At 42.2% G+C, this 16,801-nt stretch overlaps 1 long non-coding RNA gene across 1 annotated transcript in view; it reads left to right on the top strand.

Moving 5' to 3' along the window:
* The first annotated feature begins 797 nt into the window (after positions 1-797).
* The window catches only part of LOC149119587 (uncharacterized), a 298,961-nt gene continuing 282,957 nt past the window's right edge, over positions 798-16,801 (top strand). Inside the window, exon 1 of the long non-coding RNA XR_016227888.1 lies at positions 798-1,029. This is a non-coding gene — a long non-coding RNA (uncharacterized LOC149119587). The remainder of the gene's footprint in view (positions 1,030-16,801) is intronic.

The raw sequence follows: 16,801 nt of genomic DNA, 5'->3' as shown, positions 1-16,801 counted from the left end.
TTGTCTTTGTTCTTCCTGCTGCCTCTCAACTTAACTGTGGAAAGTCTTTCAGGGCTGGAGATCACCACTGTGTTTTCTTTCAGACTTGTGGTCCACTCAGCATACATCCCTTCTAAGTTCCCTGTGGAGCTGGGGCAAGGAATGGGGGTATTATACCTTTCCTCTGGCTACCCTGTCTCTGCACCTTGTTTCTTTTAAGAAAATATAGCTAGAGAGGAAAGATACAAATTAAAGTTCAAGGGACAGACATTTGGGCTAGTGGTTAAGATGCCTGTGCCCCCTATTGGAGTGTCTGGATTTGATTTCTGGTTCCAGCTCCTGATTCTAGCTACCTGCTATTTCAGACCCTAGAAGGCAGCAGTGATGACTCAAATGATTGAGTTCCTGTCACCTATGTGGGAGACCTGTAGAGTTTCTGGTTTTCAGTTCCAGTCTGGTCCAGTCTCAGCCTTTGGGGACATTTGGGGAGTGAACCAGTGGATGAGAACACACTCTCTCGCTCTTTCTCTCTTTTTCTGCCTCTCAAAGAAATAACTTTTTAAAAAACAAATTTACCTTTTTAAAAAAATCATTAAAGTTGAAGCTATAGTTGATTTTCTTTTCCATCTCCTAAGCATTACGCCTGAAGCCGTAAGTCTTCTCTTGGAGAAGGCTACCCTTTTCCAGCTTCCAATAACGCCTAATTGGACTTTTTTAACTGTCAGATTTGGATCTATTCCCCAAAACTATTTTTTTCAAGTTTCTCATTTAAATACTCTTTCCGCGCTATCATGTAAACCAAACCCTGTCCCACAGGGAAAGATCTATCGGTGTGTTAGACACAGAAATGTGGCACCTTGATCCTCTTTCAAGGAAGGATTTGCTACTCAGGTGAGGATAGTCAGCAGCCGGTCTCCAGCTGTTAGTCCTTAGGATAGTCAGCAGCCGGTCTCTAGCTGTTAGTCCTTAAGGGTCTGCCTCATCTGCAGAGAGCAACCTTGTTGGAGGTCAAGCCCTTCCCGGGAAGCCCACACCCAACGTTTAAGTGAGGTATGAGTACAAATGACTTGCTATTTTGACTGATTTGGGGACAACTCCAATGAGAAACTGTATCTTTGGAGCTTCCTATTGGATTGAAATAGGCTATATCAGATCTATACTGTAGTTCACCTTTTCCCCTGCTCCCTTTCCCCCTTTCCTTTCAAACATGTTGATCCCTAATAAGCATCTTGCATCCTCAGCTCAGCCCTGTTACAGCATCAGCTTCCAGAGAACTCAAACAGCCAGAGGCTCTCTGGATCCTGTTTGGTTCCTGAAGTCATCACTGGGTTTCCTGTATTTTCTGGGTAGACTTCAATGTTTGTTCCTTGTTCAGAGAGCAGTGATGTGTGTGGGTAGAGGTCCGCCATAGTCCAAGCCAGCTGTTTGGATCATACAGTACAAATACATATTGAGAAATGAAACATTTCCCCAATTAATGGAGGAGTGTCTCTGTTTTTAAAGACGGTGTGAAATGTGGCTTTATTGTAATATTTGAGAGTAATATAACTGCTATAATTCATATTCATTCTGTAATTCAGTAATTCAATTTCTGCCATAGAAAATAAAATTAAATGGGATAGAAGAAAGCCATAAGAATTGTTGTGTGTAAATAGTAAGCTTGATGTTTATAAAATACAGGTAAAATTCATAGGATGTGTTAAATATAGATAATGGATAATCATGTAACTTGTGAGATAGGCAGAATATATAGGAGGTTTAAAATATAAGTAGTAAATTAGTAACCTATGAGATATGTTAAAAGAATTAATTGAATGTAATAAATAGAATGGTGTTGGATTAGGTACTGTGGCATAGTGGATTATGCTGTCACTTGGGATGCCTACAGCCTATATTGGAGTGCTTGTTTGAGTCATAGCTCTTCTACTTTGGATGCAGCTTCTTGCTAATGCACCTGGGAAGGCAGCAGATGATGGCCCAGATACCTGGGCCCATGCCACCCATGTAACCTAGATGGAGTTCCTAGCCCCTGGCTTTGGCTTGGGCCAGCCCCAGTTGTTGCAGATATTTGGGGAATAAACCAGCAGATGAAAGATCTCTTTCTCTCCCTGTCTCTCCCTCTCTCTGTCACTCTGCCTTTCAAATAAATAAATAAATAAATATTTAAAAATAGAATAGTGTTATGGATAGAAAGTGATGGAAAGACTAACATCAAGTCATGATCATGTTATTTTGGGGCTGGCAGTTATGTAGCCCCTAAACTGGTGACCCATTGGTGACATCTAGTAGGGTACAATTCTGGATTCGAATGTGCTCTTGCTAAGAAAAAACACAATGAATTTCATAGCTGTTCAGTAGGCCTATCAACAAGCTACTTCTGGGGATGGGTATTTGGCCTAGCCATTAACTTGTTGCATGGGACACCCCCATCCCATATTGGAGTGCCTGGATTTGAGTCCTTGCTCTGCTTCCAATTCTAGCTTCTGGCTAATGTGCACCCTGGGAAGTGGCAATGATGGCTCCAGTATTTGGGTCTTTCTTACATACATGACTGAGTTTCTAGTTCCTGGGTTCAGCCAGGCCCAGAATTGGCTGTTGAGGGCATTTGGGGAGTGAACCAGCATATGGGAGCGCACTCTCACTTTCTCTCTCTCTCTCTCCAGAAATAAATAACTAAATAGTAAAAAGTTTTTAAAATGAAATGCTTTAAAACAGAAAAGCTACATCTGGTCCTGGTGTGCCGGTCCCTATATCTCTCCATCATTGTGTGCCATTGGTTCCAGGAATCTCCCATCTGTTGGCTGATATCCAACAATACGTAGTTTTTTCTAACTACACCATCAATGTAATATTATATGGCAGAGACAGAACAGAAAAAGCACTTTAAGGGTTTAAGTGCACAGTCCTTCCACTCTGCTTGTATGCTATCCTGAATGTATCAAGCTACCTTATATCTTTCCTCTTGTCTCTCACTCTGTGTAGTTTTTTTTCTTTTGAGAGAGAGAGAGAGAGAGAGAGAGAGATTGCACTCCCACCTGCTTGTCCGTGCCTTAAATGCCTACAGCAGCTGAGGCTGGGAGCTGGGAATTTAAACCAAGTTTCACTTCAGCCATCACCACTGCCTCCCAGGGTCTGTATTTGCAGGAAGCTGTAGGCAGGAACTGGAGCTTGTTATCGAACCCAGGTACTTCAATATGATTAAGGCATCCCAGCTGGTATCTTAATCCCTAGGTAAAACATCCACCCCCTAATTATGAGTTCTGAATTGGTTTTATAAACTGTTTGTGATTCAAGCATCATAATTTGGTCTATGAATCTCTCTGTTTTGTAGCCTTCGGGAAATCTTGCCTGATAGTGATCTGATGAACATCATTGCAAAAAAAAATGGTTTCCCACATGATACAGTACATCACCATTATTTTAATTTCTTTTTTCATTTTATCTGAAAGGCAGAGAGAGAGAATGAGAGAGAGAGAGAGATTTATCTTCCATCTGTTGATTCACTCCTCATGTGCCTGTAACAGCTGGGGCTGGGCCAGGCTGAAGTCAGGAGCACAGAACTCAGTCCAGGTCTTCCATGTGAGAAGTGATGACCCAAGTACATGACACATAACCTTCTACCTCCCAGGATGCACATTAGCAGAAAGCTAGAATCAGAAACAGAGCCAGGACTTGATCCCAGGCACTCCAATATTGGATCCCAGGTGTCCCAGGTGTTTTCTTAGCCAGTTTACCAAATGCCTGCCCATTATTGTTGTGGCTTTTTTTTTTTTACTGAGCAACTCATCGATGTTAACTGGCAATCACAAGAGTGTAACACTAATATTTAATAGGAATTTTCTGTCTCATTGGGACACATACTAGTTTTTCACATCACTGGTTATGGTGGCTTTAAAATAAGTTCACAAATATTTTGCAACTCCTTTCAAGTGACAGAGCTTAGGTTTTTTTTTTTTTTTTTTTTTGTATGGGCTGGACTTACAGACTCGTGGTAGAAGTGATGGTGTGTAATTTCCAAGACTTTAAGTCATATTAGCATTGTGGATTCCTCCTTGCTTTTCATTGTCTTGAATCATTTCTTCTGGGGAGAAATAAGTTGCTACAGAACACTCAAGCAGCCCTATGGCATGACCCACTTGTTGAGGAACTGGGGCCTCTGGTCAATAGCCATGTGAATGAGGTTGGAGTTGGATCCTCCAGTCCCAGTCAGACCTTCAGATGATTGCAGTCTTGACCAACATCTTGATTAACCACTAAGCCATTCTTAAATATTTGAGTCACAGAAACTATAAGCCATATAGTTCTTATTTTAGGCCATTGAATTTTGTATAGTTTAATGTATTTTAATAGCAAATGTACAGAAACAGCATAGAAGACAGACAACATTAAAACATGTACTTTAATGTAGGACAACCCAGTTAGAATAGTAAAATAGGGATAGGCCTAGTGATTAAGATGCCAACTGGGATGCCAACATCCCATATCAGAATTCCAGCTCTGCTCCTGATTCCAGCTTCCTGCTAATGTGCAACATGGGAAGCAGTAGGTGACAGTTCAAGTAGTTGGATCCCCACCATCCACATGGGAGATCCATATTGTGTTCTGCACTCCCAGCTTTGGCCTGGCCCAGCCTTGGCTATTGTAGGCATTTGGGGATTTAACCAGTGGATGGGAACTGTTTCTTTGTCTATATCTATCTCTGAATCTCTCTCTCTCTCTCTCTCTCTCTCAAATAAATATCTAAAAAAAGTATAGTGAATTGATGAAGATACTATTTAGTTGCTGTCAGTAAGAAATTAGTTTTTTTTTTAAATCCAAATGTGGGGCTGGTGTTGTGACACAGCAGGCTAAGCCATCATCTGTGATGCTGGCATCACATGTGAGCACCAGTTCAAGTCTGTGCTGTTCCACTTTTTTTTTTTAATTTATTTTTTTTTGACAGGCAGAGTGGACAGTGAGAGAGAGAGAGACAGAGAGAAAGGTCTTCCTTTGCCGTTGGTTCACCCTCCAATGGCCGCCGCCACCGCGCTGATCTGATGGCAGGAGCCAGGTACTTATCCTGATCTCCCATGGGGTGCAGGGCCCAAGCACTTGGGCCATCCTCCACTGCACTCCCTGGCCATAGCAGAGAGCTGGCCTGGAAGAGGGGCAACCGGGAAAGAATCTGGCGCCCCGACCAGGACTAGAACCCGGTGTGCAGGTGCCGCAAGGCGGAGGATTAGCCTAGTGAGCCGCAGCGCTGGCCGCTGTTCCACTTTGGATCCAACTCCTTGCTAATGCATGTGGTAAAGCAGTGGAGTATGGCCTAAGTGCTTGGGCCCTTGCCACCTATATGGGAGAGACCTGGATGGAGTTCCTGGCTCCTGGCTTCAGCCTGTCCCAGTCCTGGCCATTGCTGCTATTTGGGGGGTGAACCAGCAGATGAAGATCTCTCTCTCTCTCTCTTTCTCTCCCTCCCGTCCTCTCTCTCTCTCCTTCTCTCTGTTACTCTGTCTTTAAAATAAATAAATAAATAAATCTTAAAAAAAGAGAGAAATTCCCCCAGAGACTCTGGGAATCTCTTTCCCTTAAATGAAAAAAAAAATCAACTGCTAGCGTCGTCTAGAAAAATGTAGTGTGTTAATTTGTAATTGTTAGGTTGAACTGCTGAAACTTGCTCATTGAAACATTTTGAATTGCATTAATGCTTAATGCCCCTGCATTTATATTGAAAATTCACATACAAATGAAAATGGAAAAGTTGCAAATACCTGATTTCTTTCCTCTATTTTTCCACTTGCAATCACATACTTAGGTACCTTTTGACCCCATGTGAGAAAAAAAATACCTAGTGTTCAGAACTTTAGGAAAAAGAAGGAAAAAAATAGTAGATGCTTAAGTACATTCTCCAAGTATATGGCATTCTAGCTGGATGTCTTTTGGCATAATCATTACATGTTTGGCATGGAGAGCATACAGGTTGATGTCTTCAAAAAGGTCAACCAGATAGGCTTTATTTGCCTCCTGCAAAACACCAGTAGCTGTATTCTGGAAGCACAGATCTGTCGTGCCATCCTGGGCAATTTCTTTCTTTTTTTTTTTTTAAGATTTATTTATTTATTTGAAAGGCAGAGTTACAGAGAGACAGAGGTAGAGAGAGAGAAAGAGGTCTTCATCCAATGGTTCACTCCCCAGATGGATGCAATGGCTGGAGCTGCGCTGATCCAAAACCAGGAGCCAGGAGCTTCTTCCGGATCTCCCACATGGCTGCAGAGGCCCAAGGGCCTGAGCCATCTTCTACTGCTTTCCCAGGCCATAGCAGAGAGCTGGATTGGAAGTGGAACAGTCGGGTCTGGAGCCAGCGCCCATATGGGATGCTGACACTGCAAGCAGCAGCTTTACACACTATGCCACAGTGCTGGTCCCCCTGGGCAATTTCTCACAGCAGATGTTAGAAGGGGAGTTTGTGTTTATAAGTGGATAATGTATAATTTCAAAGGGTGTCATGGTACCACCCTCCCCATGCTCCAGAGGAGGATGCATTCTTGCAAGTGACTTCTGTAGCCAGTTGCTTCCTGGGTGCTTGACTGCTGATTGATTTGTAGGACAAATTAAGCCATTGTAAGCCATTATCTTTACTGACTCCTACTCCTTCCACAGAGCTTGGCAAGGCAAGAGGTGATACTGATGTTAGAGAGCTATGTCCAGCCATTAAGTTTTGGGGTAAATTACTGTTCAATCATAGGTAGCTATTTCCTTGATCCCTCATGATGAGTGGGCTAAGGATGAGGGGCACTTCTATATGAATATTCATGGAAAGCAGTCTTTTATTTCCTTCCAAAGATCTGACTTTATATTGTGGCATACAGAGAGCAAGGAAACCAGTCATTTGGAGAGAATTAAGAGATCAACATTTCTAGATATTGTGGAAAGATTTATAGGAAAGCTTGTATTTTAATTTCTCTAATTTTCATAAGGCTTTGCCATCTTTGTGTTATTGAAAAAAAGCTTGGAATAATTTGCTTTGCCCTTTGTGTGTTTGAATGATGAGTGATATCTCCAAGGGAGTCAATGCTTCATTAGAGGTGAAAACCTGGTTCAGATTTATTACTTTATTACTGCTCTTCAAATTTATATTTAACCTAAAATTATATTTGATATACCAACATCCAAACCTCTCTCTTCTTTCACATGGAAAATATGTTTACTTAATTTAATATTAGGCTTAAACCAAACTTCAAGGTACCTCAATGATTCAATACTTACAGCAGAACTGTGATGGGTAGTGCTGCAGGCACAGTGGTTATACAATCAAGTAAATGCACTTCTTGTTACCATGGCCTGTCTTCCCTGTGGTCATACCAAAGTCATGGTTACTACTGGTGGACTTAATATTAGTTCCACCATGTTATAAGGAAGAAATATTTCAGTTTTCAGTAATTCTATCACATTCCTCCTTTTCCATCAAAGATTAGCTGAAATTTTTGAGGAATGAGTAAATGACTTGATTCTCTGGACCAATGCACCCACATAAAAAACACAGACAGGCTTTAGGACCAGACATGACTCAGTGCTGTACATAATGTCCTTGAGTGTCTGTATCCTCATCTCTAAAGTGAACACACTGACTTCAGTTGCATAGTGTTCTTGTAGGAACTTAGTGAAATAATGGACACTGAGAATCTGTCACACCATTTCCCTTTCTACCTTTATTCATCATTGTACACCATCACTTATACCTCCCACCCAAATGTACTTCATCAAATTCCATTGTGCCTATTGTGAATATCTCAGTGAATATCTACTGAGTTCATTATCTTCCTATAAGTATCAGTAACACTTTGGAGTTCTATAAACTGTGGCATGAATACCTGTTATTTACTACCCAAGTTATTGTGTGTGTGTGTGTGTGTGTGTGTACTTACTTATATGAGGGTACTTCAAAAAGTGTATAGGAAAATGAAATTAAGGGCTGGCATTGTGGCATAGCAGGTAAAGCCACTGCATGTAATGTCAATATCCCATAAAGGTACTGGTTGGAGTCCCAACTGCCCCACTTCCCATCCAGCTCCCTGCTAATGTGCCTGGAAAAGCAGTGGAAAATGGCCCAAGTGCTTGGTCCCCTGCACTCATGTGGGAGACCCAGAAGAAGCCCTGGGCTCCTAACTTAAGCCTGGCACAGGCCTGGCCATTGCAGCCATTTGGGGAGTGAACCAGTGGATGGAAGATCAATCTCTCTCTCTCTCTAACTCTGCCTTTCACATAAATAAAAATAAATCTTTAAAAACATTTAAGAAGGGAAATGAAATTAAAAGCTGAGTTTATTTTGATGCAAAAGGTTTTTGAAATCCATGTTTAGTTTTTCATAATATACATTTTCTGTGAACTTTTTGAAGAAAAAAAGAGCATCCCATACCTATATTTCAAAAAATTTTGCACTGTAATACATTTATTTTTTAATTCCATTTCCCACATACCTTTTGAAGTACCCTTGTACTATCTGATATATCCTTACCAATACAAATCAGTTCAGACAGAGTCATGGGAGTAGAGATAATTCTTTTCTTTAGAAATTATTGCTTGCTTTTCCTCTTCCCTAGTTATTCAGCTTATCTTTTAGAAACACATTTTCTTAGAATATTCATGAGTTCTTTCTATTGTTAATTGAATATCATTTTTGTGTTAACTAGAAACAGTGGTTTCAGTGAGCTTGTATGCAAATCTGGTTCATTATTCTTTAAACAAATTTTTGTGTCTCTGCATTCCATGTTTTTCTCTTTCAACCAGTGGGTCTCAAACTTGACATCACAACCCTGTAGGACCTTGACATCGGAACCTTATAAAAGCAGATTCCTAGGCTCTGTGTCCTCCCAATTGGATTCAGTGGGGCTGCAGTGGGGTTCAGGTATATATACTTTAAGCAATGAAAAACAAATCTATGAGATACTCTATTACAGAGTTTGAAGATTAAAAGCATAAACCTTTATTTTCAAGAATTGAGATTATGATCATTTACAAAGATAATCCAGTTTTTAAAAGCTTTACTTTGTAACGACAATACCATTGAACCTGTTGTTCCCTTGATAATTGAGAATCTTTTTAGTCTACTTTCTTTCAATCATCCCATATAGCTAATCCATGGGAGAGTCTAGTACTTTATCTAAAACATATCCTGAATCTGCTTACTTTGACCCTTCTCCATTGGTATGGGCTTTGTCCAGGTATGAACCACTGCAACAGCTTCAAACTGGCTTTCCTGTTCCACCCTTGTTCTGCTTTAGTGCATCATTCCAAATAGTAGCAAGTAATCTAAGCTGCCACCTGCCATGCTGGCATCCCATATGGGTGCTGGTTTGTGTCCTGGCTGCTCCTCTTCTGATCCAGCTCCCTGCCAATGGTTTAGGAAAAGCAGCAGAAGATGGCCCCAAGTGTTCGGGCCCCTTCGTGAGATCCAGATGAAGCTCCTGGCTCCTGGCTTTGGCTTGGCCCAGACCTGGCCATTGTGGCCATCTGGGGAGTGTACCCAGCAAATGGAAGATATTTCTCTCTCTCTCTCTTCCTCTGGAACTCTGACTTTCAAAAAAGAAAAGTCTAAGGCAGATCATGTCACTCCTTTTTTTTTTTTTTTTTGACAGGCAGAGTTAGACAGTGAGAGAGAGAGACAGAGAGAAAGGTCTTCCTTTTCTGTTGGTTCACCCCCCAAGTGGCCGCTACGGCCAGTGCGTTGTGGCCGGTGTGCTGCGTTGATCTGAAGCCAGGAGCCAGGTGCTTCCTCCTGGTCTCCCATGCGGGTGCAGGGCCCAAGCACTTGGGCCATCCTCCACTGCCTTCCCGGGCCACAGCAGAGAGCTGGCCTGGAAGAAGGGCAACCGGGACAGAATCTGGCACCCCAACTGGGACTAGAACCCCGGGGTGCTGGCGCCGCAGGCGGAGGATTAGCCTAGTAAGCTGCAGCGCTGGCCTCATGTCGCTCCTTAACTTAAAGCTTTTCTGTGACTCTCTCTCTCCCTGGAACAAAACCCAGGCTCCTTTTTATGACCTAGAAGGCCCCATATCACTTGGTTCCTGCTTATCACTTCAACCCAATCTTTGACCACTTCCCTCTTGCTCAATTTATTGGTTAGCTTTTGTTACTACAACACAATACATGAGGAAACTAACTTGGTATGCAGAAAAGATTTATTTAACTCATGGTTTTGGAGGTTCAAATCCAAGATCAGGCTATCCCATTGGTCTGTCGTTTGTGATGGTGGCAGTTGACAGTGGCAAGAAGGAGCATGGGGTAAGTCAGGAAGCAAAGAGAGAGAGAGGCTGGGTCCAACTTGGCTTTTATAACCAGCTCTCTTGTGAGAGCTACCTTCGTAGGTCACACATCCAGTGAGCTTAGGACATTCCCCAAGGCCCAATTCTAAACGCGATAATTGGATTAAGTTTCTACCCTTTCCATACCATTAGTTTGTGACTTTAGGTGTCGCTCCCCCATTCACGGAGGAACGACACAGGACCCTGCGCTGTTCTTTCGTCTGCTCGGCCCTTCCCGGGTTTGCTGCTGGTCCTTCCTGGGTTGGCTGCCCACCCCTCCACCTCCGTGGAGGGGCGGCTCCCCCTGCCACTTTCCCCACTTCCACGGGGGAGCGGCACACCGCCGGCCGGCTCTCTCAGGGGCTGCTCAGATGTTATCCGGATGTTCCTGGTGCATGTTGTCTCTCTCCTCCTTTATAGTCCTCTTCCACCAATCCCAACTCTGCTACCCACACGCCGAGTACGCTGCTCTCCTGCAATCAGGAGCAGGTCCTGCTGTTTATTGGTTGAACTGGAGGCAGCTGCGTAGAAGCTGTTTACTCCTCTCCCAGTGCCATATTGTGGGAGAGCAGATGCATAGAATAAGTCTTAATTCCAGTAACTTAGTCTAGTCCGAGTTGCTCCCCACATTTAGGATTTGAAGTCTTGCATGAATTTGGGAGCCAAATCATGTTCACACCATAGCACTCTGTGTACTTTAACTTCACTAGTTTTCACTTCTTCCAACATAATATATGTAGCCTTCTAACCCAGGGATTTACATTAACTGCTTCTTTTGCCTGTGAAGTGTTTCTTTTTCAATCCTTGTGGGGCTGATTCCCTCCTCCTTTAGGTCTCAGCTCAAATGCCATCTTCCCAGTGAAGCCTTCCCCACCAACCTTTTCCAAGGTAGAGTTCCCCTTCATTCCATTGAATTTCCTATCTCAGCATGGAGTCCTGCATAGAGTCAGCTACAACTTATAATGATTTTATTGATGTCTGTGTTTAATGGATTTACCTCTTTCCTCTGCAAGTATTAAAGCTCCATACAGGCAGGATGTTTGTCTCATTCCTCATTCTTTTTCCAGTGCTCTTTGCATCTTACAGTGAATGATACAAAACATTAGTTTGCCTCATAGCCCTTCTACCTCCCATTCAACATTTCATTGTATTATCTTCTCGCCACCTTTATCTGTTGGAAAAGGAATGATATAAAGTTTTTGATAGACTGAGAAAAATCAGTTAATTGATTTGGCCTGAGATACTTAACTTTTTCAGTTAAAAAGCTTTCATTGAGTCACCTGGACAACTTAGTAATTCAGCTTGCAAATAAACAAAACTTAACCAAGAGGCTTTAAAACTCCTTTAAACATCAAGAAAAGCTTCAGAATATATTGAGGAAGGGAAGCAAGAGAATGTTAACTTAAATCTATCTCAAACTTAAGGCAGGAACCCTACAAAGCATAGAGGGTAAATAATCTGCAAGGAAGTACTAGCGGAAATGTCATCCAGCACAAGATACTTCCACTGAGTAAAATATCCACCAAGGTTTTTTACAGAGAACCTCTAGTTGTATTGTCATTCTGAATCCACAGCTGGAGTGCCTCACTGCAGAGGTTTCAGGGATGTTTCTAAGCACCCCTAGGTCTGTCTAAGCAAACACTCTGGCCATCAAAACAGGCTGACATGGTGGATCAATGGAGGATTCTCTACCTACAACTTAAACTGGCATCATTTCTTCCATGGGCCAGTGGAATAGCAGAGATTTTTCGAAAGGAGCATTTGTAAGAGGAGGGAAAGTGCTAACAGTCTGTCTGGTGGGGAAGGTTTCCTGATAGTCATAGTCCTCCTGAAGCCCTCTAGATGGACTCCAGAAAGCAGTTACTACTGGGGTGGGAGATGAGTAGGCAGTGAAAGGAGCCCTCATTTCCTTCCATCATGTACTCAGCTCTGTTTCTAGAAATAGTCTTCCTCTTTATCAAAGGAGTCTGTATTGGCAAGCTCCTTTATATGAGGGCACTTCCTAAAATGCACAGAAAATGGAATTAACAGATAATGTTATTTTGGTTAAAAATTTTGAAACTCAAATATATGAGGAGTCTCCAAAAAATTCATGGGAAATGCATATTATGAAAGAAAAACTATGAATGGATTTCAAATTTTTTTGGTGCTACAAAAAGTTAATCTTTTAATTCTGTTTTCATGAACTTTTGGAAGTATCCACATATTTCTCTTAACTGATTGTAGAAATCTGTACCGCTGACAGAGCAAGGATATAGCCAGCTGTTGGAGGCCAATCATGACTTTGTAGAGCACAGTGTTGAAAATCCAGTAGGCTTTTCTGGTTGGTAAATTTGTTATTTGCAAATAATTTTTGATTTACAGAAAAATTACAAAGGCAATACAAGAGAGTTTCTCTACACCCTTTACCTAGCTATCTTAATGTTAACATCTTAAACAATGATGGTACATTTATCAAAACAAAAAAGTCAACATTAATACTATTTATTAAGCCACAGATTTTATTAGGATTTCAACAGTTTTCACAGATTTTATTAGGTTTTTGCTGGTTGTGATTTTCTAATAGGAATACTTCCAAGCCAAAAGTTAAAAGGAAGCACCTGTGCCTTAAGAGCAGCAGTGAGTTCCAGGTGCCAGCAGTCAGCCAAGCAGACAGAAAGTCAGTGCATATAAACAGAGTAGCCAGGAATTCACTTCTGAACCTCACCAAGGTAGTAGCTCTCTCTTGCTTTGAACTTTTGGCTAGGTGCGGTACAATAGTTCTTTGTCTGGTGAACTTTTTTCTGTTTGTTGATTTTCTTCTATGAATTCCTGGTCTTTGGAAGTTGGCAGTTCAGTTGAATAACAAAGTTTTTTTTTTTTTGATGGTGAGTTAGAGCAGAGGGCCAGTTTTACTTTGTTTTCAGTCAAGATGGATCTTGGGAAATTTTGAAGTGTAGTCAATGTATGGAATTGTAGCAAATAATGAAGTACTAGAATGATTTGGTAGAGATAAAACAATCCAGAGCTTTTGATTTTTCTCCTATTAGATTTTTGGCATTCAAATCTGGTGTCATTCAATTCTAAAAAGAAATCTCTGCCTGATTAATTCAACTACTTGGGCCAGATGAAAAAGTAGACATTAAAATTTCATTTGCGACACTTTTGTTTTTAACTTTTATTTAATAAATACAAATTTCCCAAATACAGGTTTTGGATTACAGTGGCTTCCCCCCATAACTTCCCTCCCACCTGCAACCCTCCTAACTCCCGCTCCCTCTCCCATCCCATTCACATCAAGATTCATTTTCAATTATCTTTATATACAGAAGCTCAATTTAGTATATATTAAGTAAAGATTTCAACAGTTGGCACCCACACAGAAATACAACGTGTAAAATACTGTTTGAGTACTAGTTATACCACTAATTCACATTGTACAACACATTAAGGACAGAGATCCTACCTGGGGAGTAAGTGCACAGTGACTCCTGTTGTTGATTTAACAATTGACACTCTTGTTTATGGCATCAGTAATCACCCTAGGCTCTTGTCATGAGTTACCAAGGCTATGGAAGCCTTTTGAGTTCGCCAACTCCAATCTTATTTAGACAAGGCCATAGTCAAAGTGGAAGTTCTCTCCTCCCTTCAGAGAAAGATACTGTGGTGCCCAGATCGTCGGATCCCAGAATGCCACCAGAGACTTGAACACACTGAAATGCAAGAGCAAGGTTTATTTCGGAAGTACAAGCTGCAGCAGGGACCCTGTCTACTCAACCCCGTAGTGGAGGGCAGAGGAAGGCCCCAAGCCATGCTTGGGAGCCTCTTTTAAAGCCGGGTTATGTCATCGAGGGGTGTGGGGTAACAGTGGATTGGCTGGGGTCACCTCTGGTACTTCCTGATCTTATGTGGTTGTTCTTGATTGGGTCAGACCCAGGGGATTTCCTTATATGGTGATTGCTAGCAAGCTGTTCCTTTCTAACTTTTGGTTTCCCCAGAGTGAGGCTGCTTTTACAGGAAGTCGGGCCTGCCTCTCAGAATGGAAGCACTTTTTCGAAACATAGTTACTCCGGCCCTTCAATACTTTGTGTTTTTTTTTTTTTGTTGTTGTTGTTGTTTTTTTTTTTTTTGGTCTTTTTGAGACTATCACTATATGGAGATTTGAGATCATTCTTTGGCTCTCCTTTTAGTTCACATGTCAACTCTTTTACATACAACTAACATTGATCAACATTGATCGCTGGAGCTATGAGTTTAATCAAGAGAATTCTTCAGAAAATATTCGAACAACTTCTAAAAGTGCATTGCTCTGCAGTTCACAAAACTTTGCCACTCTTGTTCTCATTCTGGCTTTAGAAATTTCAGTGAGATCTTTATTCCATGACTCAAATAAATGAAGTTGGATATGTAGTTGTCCAAGGACACAGTAAGTGTCCAAGTTGGGATGAGACTCTAGGTTTTTAGAACTTTTTCTTAGCTAAGAAAATGTTTGATCTTTGCTCAAAACTAGCCTAAGGCACAGGACTGCCCTCCATGCTCAGGGGACTCTCCTTGCACTTGCTGATCCCTAACAGAGAAGGCCTCACATTTCAACAACAAATCAAAAGTTAGTGACTTTCAAATGCAACTTTGGCTCCGAAGTCAGTTGGCCAAAATCTAATATGGGGCTTTCTTTGTTTAATTAAATCATAAGGTGGGCAGTAACAAAGATTCTCAAACTGTCAGCTCGGGGATAACTATTTTAAAAACAAAACTTCTGTTTTCATTGGAAATGGTCTTGCTTCTGTAGAATAACTAGAAAATGTAGTTCTGTTCCATCTTGACTTAACCACCCTTTTCTAGGCTCTTTCTCAACTAGTTGCCTTGGTAACATCTCCCCAGTCTAACTTTTGTTCCCGTGTGAATTTGCCTTTCTAATATGGCTAGGATTCAAGAGAAAGCTTTTTTCCTGGGTTTTCTCTTGGTTGCAAAGCACTAATGATCTCAATTTCTCCTGTTCCTGACATAATCTGATGAAAGCACTTAGCAGGCAGATAATGAATAGTGGAAAGACCCTGTTTGGATATGCTACAAGAAAGAGTAATTTAGATTAAGGTGAAAATCTGCCTTACTGTTTATCTGTTTATGTTATACCAACTAAATAAAGCCAGCTGCAAACAATCAGGGAAGAATGACTCTTCAGGTCTTTGCAGCTGTGAAGGGTCACAAGACTCTGAGTAACAACTTCTTTCTTAAGTTTCTTAAGACTTTAAGTCTGGGTTGTAACCCGATAAAGATCTTCAGGATTCAAATGAGCTGACCTCTGGAGGGACGCTTCACACCTGACATAGGGTACTTATGAAAAGCTGCCTGGCTTGATTTTTTTAAACATTTGTTTATTTGAAAGGCAGAGTTAGGGAGGAAAAGGGAGAGACAGGGAGAGAATTTCCATCTACTATTTCACTGACCAAATGGCTGTAATGGCTGAGGCTGGGCCAGGCTGAATCCAGGAATCTGGAACTCTATCCAGGTCTTCCATGTGGGTGGCTGGGTCCCAGATATCTGGGCCATCTGCTTTCTCAGGCACATTAGCATGGAGCTGGATTGATAGAGGGGCAGCAGCCTGTACTTAAACTTGTGGCCATATGGTATGCCAGCATTACAGGCCACAACACTGACCCCTAAAATTTACCTAGTTTTAAAAAATTTATGTATTTGAAAGGCAGAGTTACACACACAGATATTTTCCATCTGCTGCTTTACTTCCAAATGGCTGCAACAGCTGTGGCTGGGCCAGGCTGAAGCCAGGAGCCTCGAACTCCATCCAGGTCTCCCACATGGATGGCAAGGGTCCAGGTCCTTGGGCCATTTTCCACTGCTTTTTCGCAGGTACACCAGCAGGGCTCTGGATCAGAAGTGAAGCAACCAGGATGCAAAACTAGTACTCATATAGGATACCAGCACTGCAGGCAGAGGCCTAACCCACTGGGCCACAATGTTGGCCCCAGCTGGCCTGATTTTAGACCCAACAATCTCTCCTTGGCCATATGACACTTGTGCCTCATTGAGGTGATTGCTAAAAAGCTAGTTTCCTGTTGGAAATTTCTTGTTTCATATCTGTTTGACATTCTATTCTTACGTCTGCAAACAAACTGAACTACTTCCCCTTCATTTTAACTGTTTCTCAAAGACTGAGTCAGACTTGACTTTTTACCCACAAGTATATCTTCTTAAACACCGACATGCTATGCTATTCTAAAATGTCAGCTGGCGCCGCGGCTCACTAGGCTAATCCTCTGCCTTGCGGTGCCAGCACACCGGGTTCTAGTCCCGGTCGGGGCGCCGGATTCTGTCCCGGTTGCCCCTCTTCCAGGCCAGCTCTCTGCTGTGGCCCGGGAAGGCAGTGGAGGATGGCCCAAGTGCTTGGGCCCTGCACCCCATGGGAAACCAGGAGAAGCACCTGGCTCCTGCCTTCAGATCAGCACGGTGCGCCGGCCACAGCGCGCCAGCCGTGGCGGCCATTGGAGGGTGAACCAACGGCAAAAAGGAAGACCTTTCTCTCTGTCTCTCTCTCTCACTGTCC

The sequence above is a fragment of the Oryctolagus cuniculus genome, chromosome X (genome assembly GCF_051225735.1).
Source record: "Oryctolagus cuniculus isolate XC-2025 breed Fujian yellow rabbit chromosome X, ASM5122573v1, whole genome shotgun sequence".
NCBI classification, from domain to species: Eukaryota; Metazoa; Chordata; class Mammalia; order Lagomorpha; family Leporidae; genus Oryctolagus; species Oryctolagus cuniculus.
The sequence above is the reverse complement of the archived record's forward strand: the minus strand, read 5'-3'. Positions and strand labels throughout refer to the sequence as shown.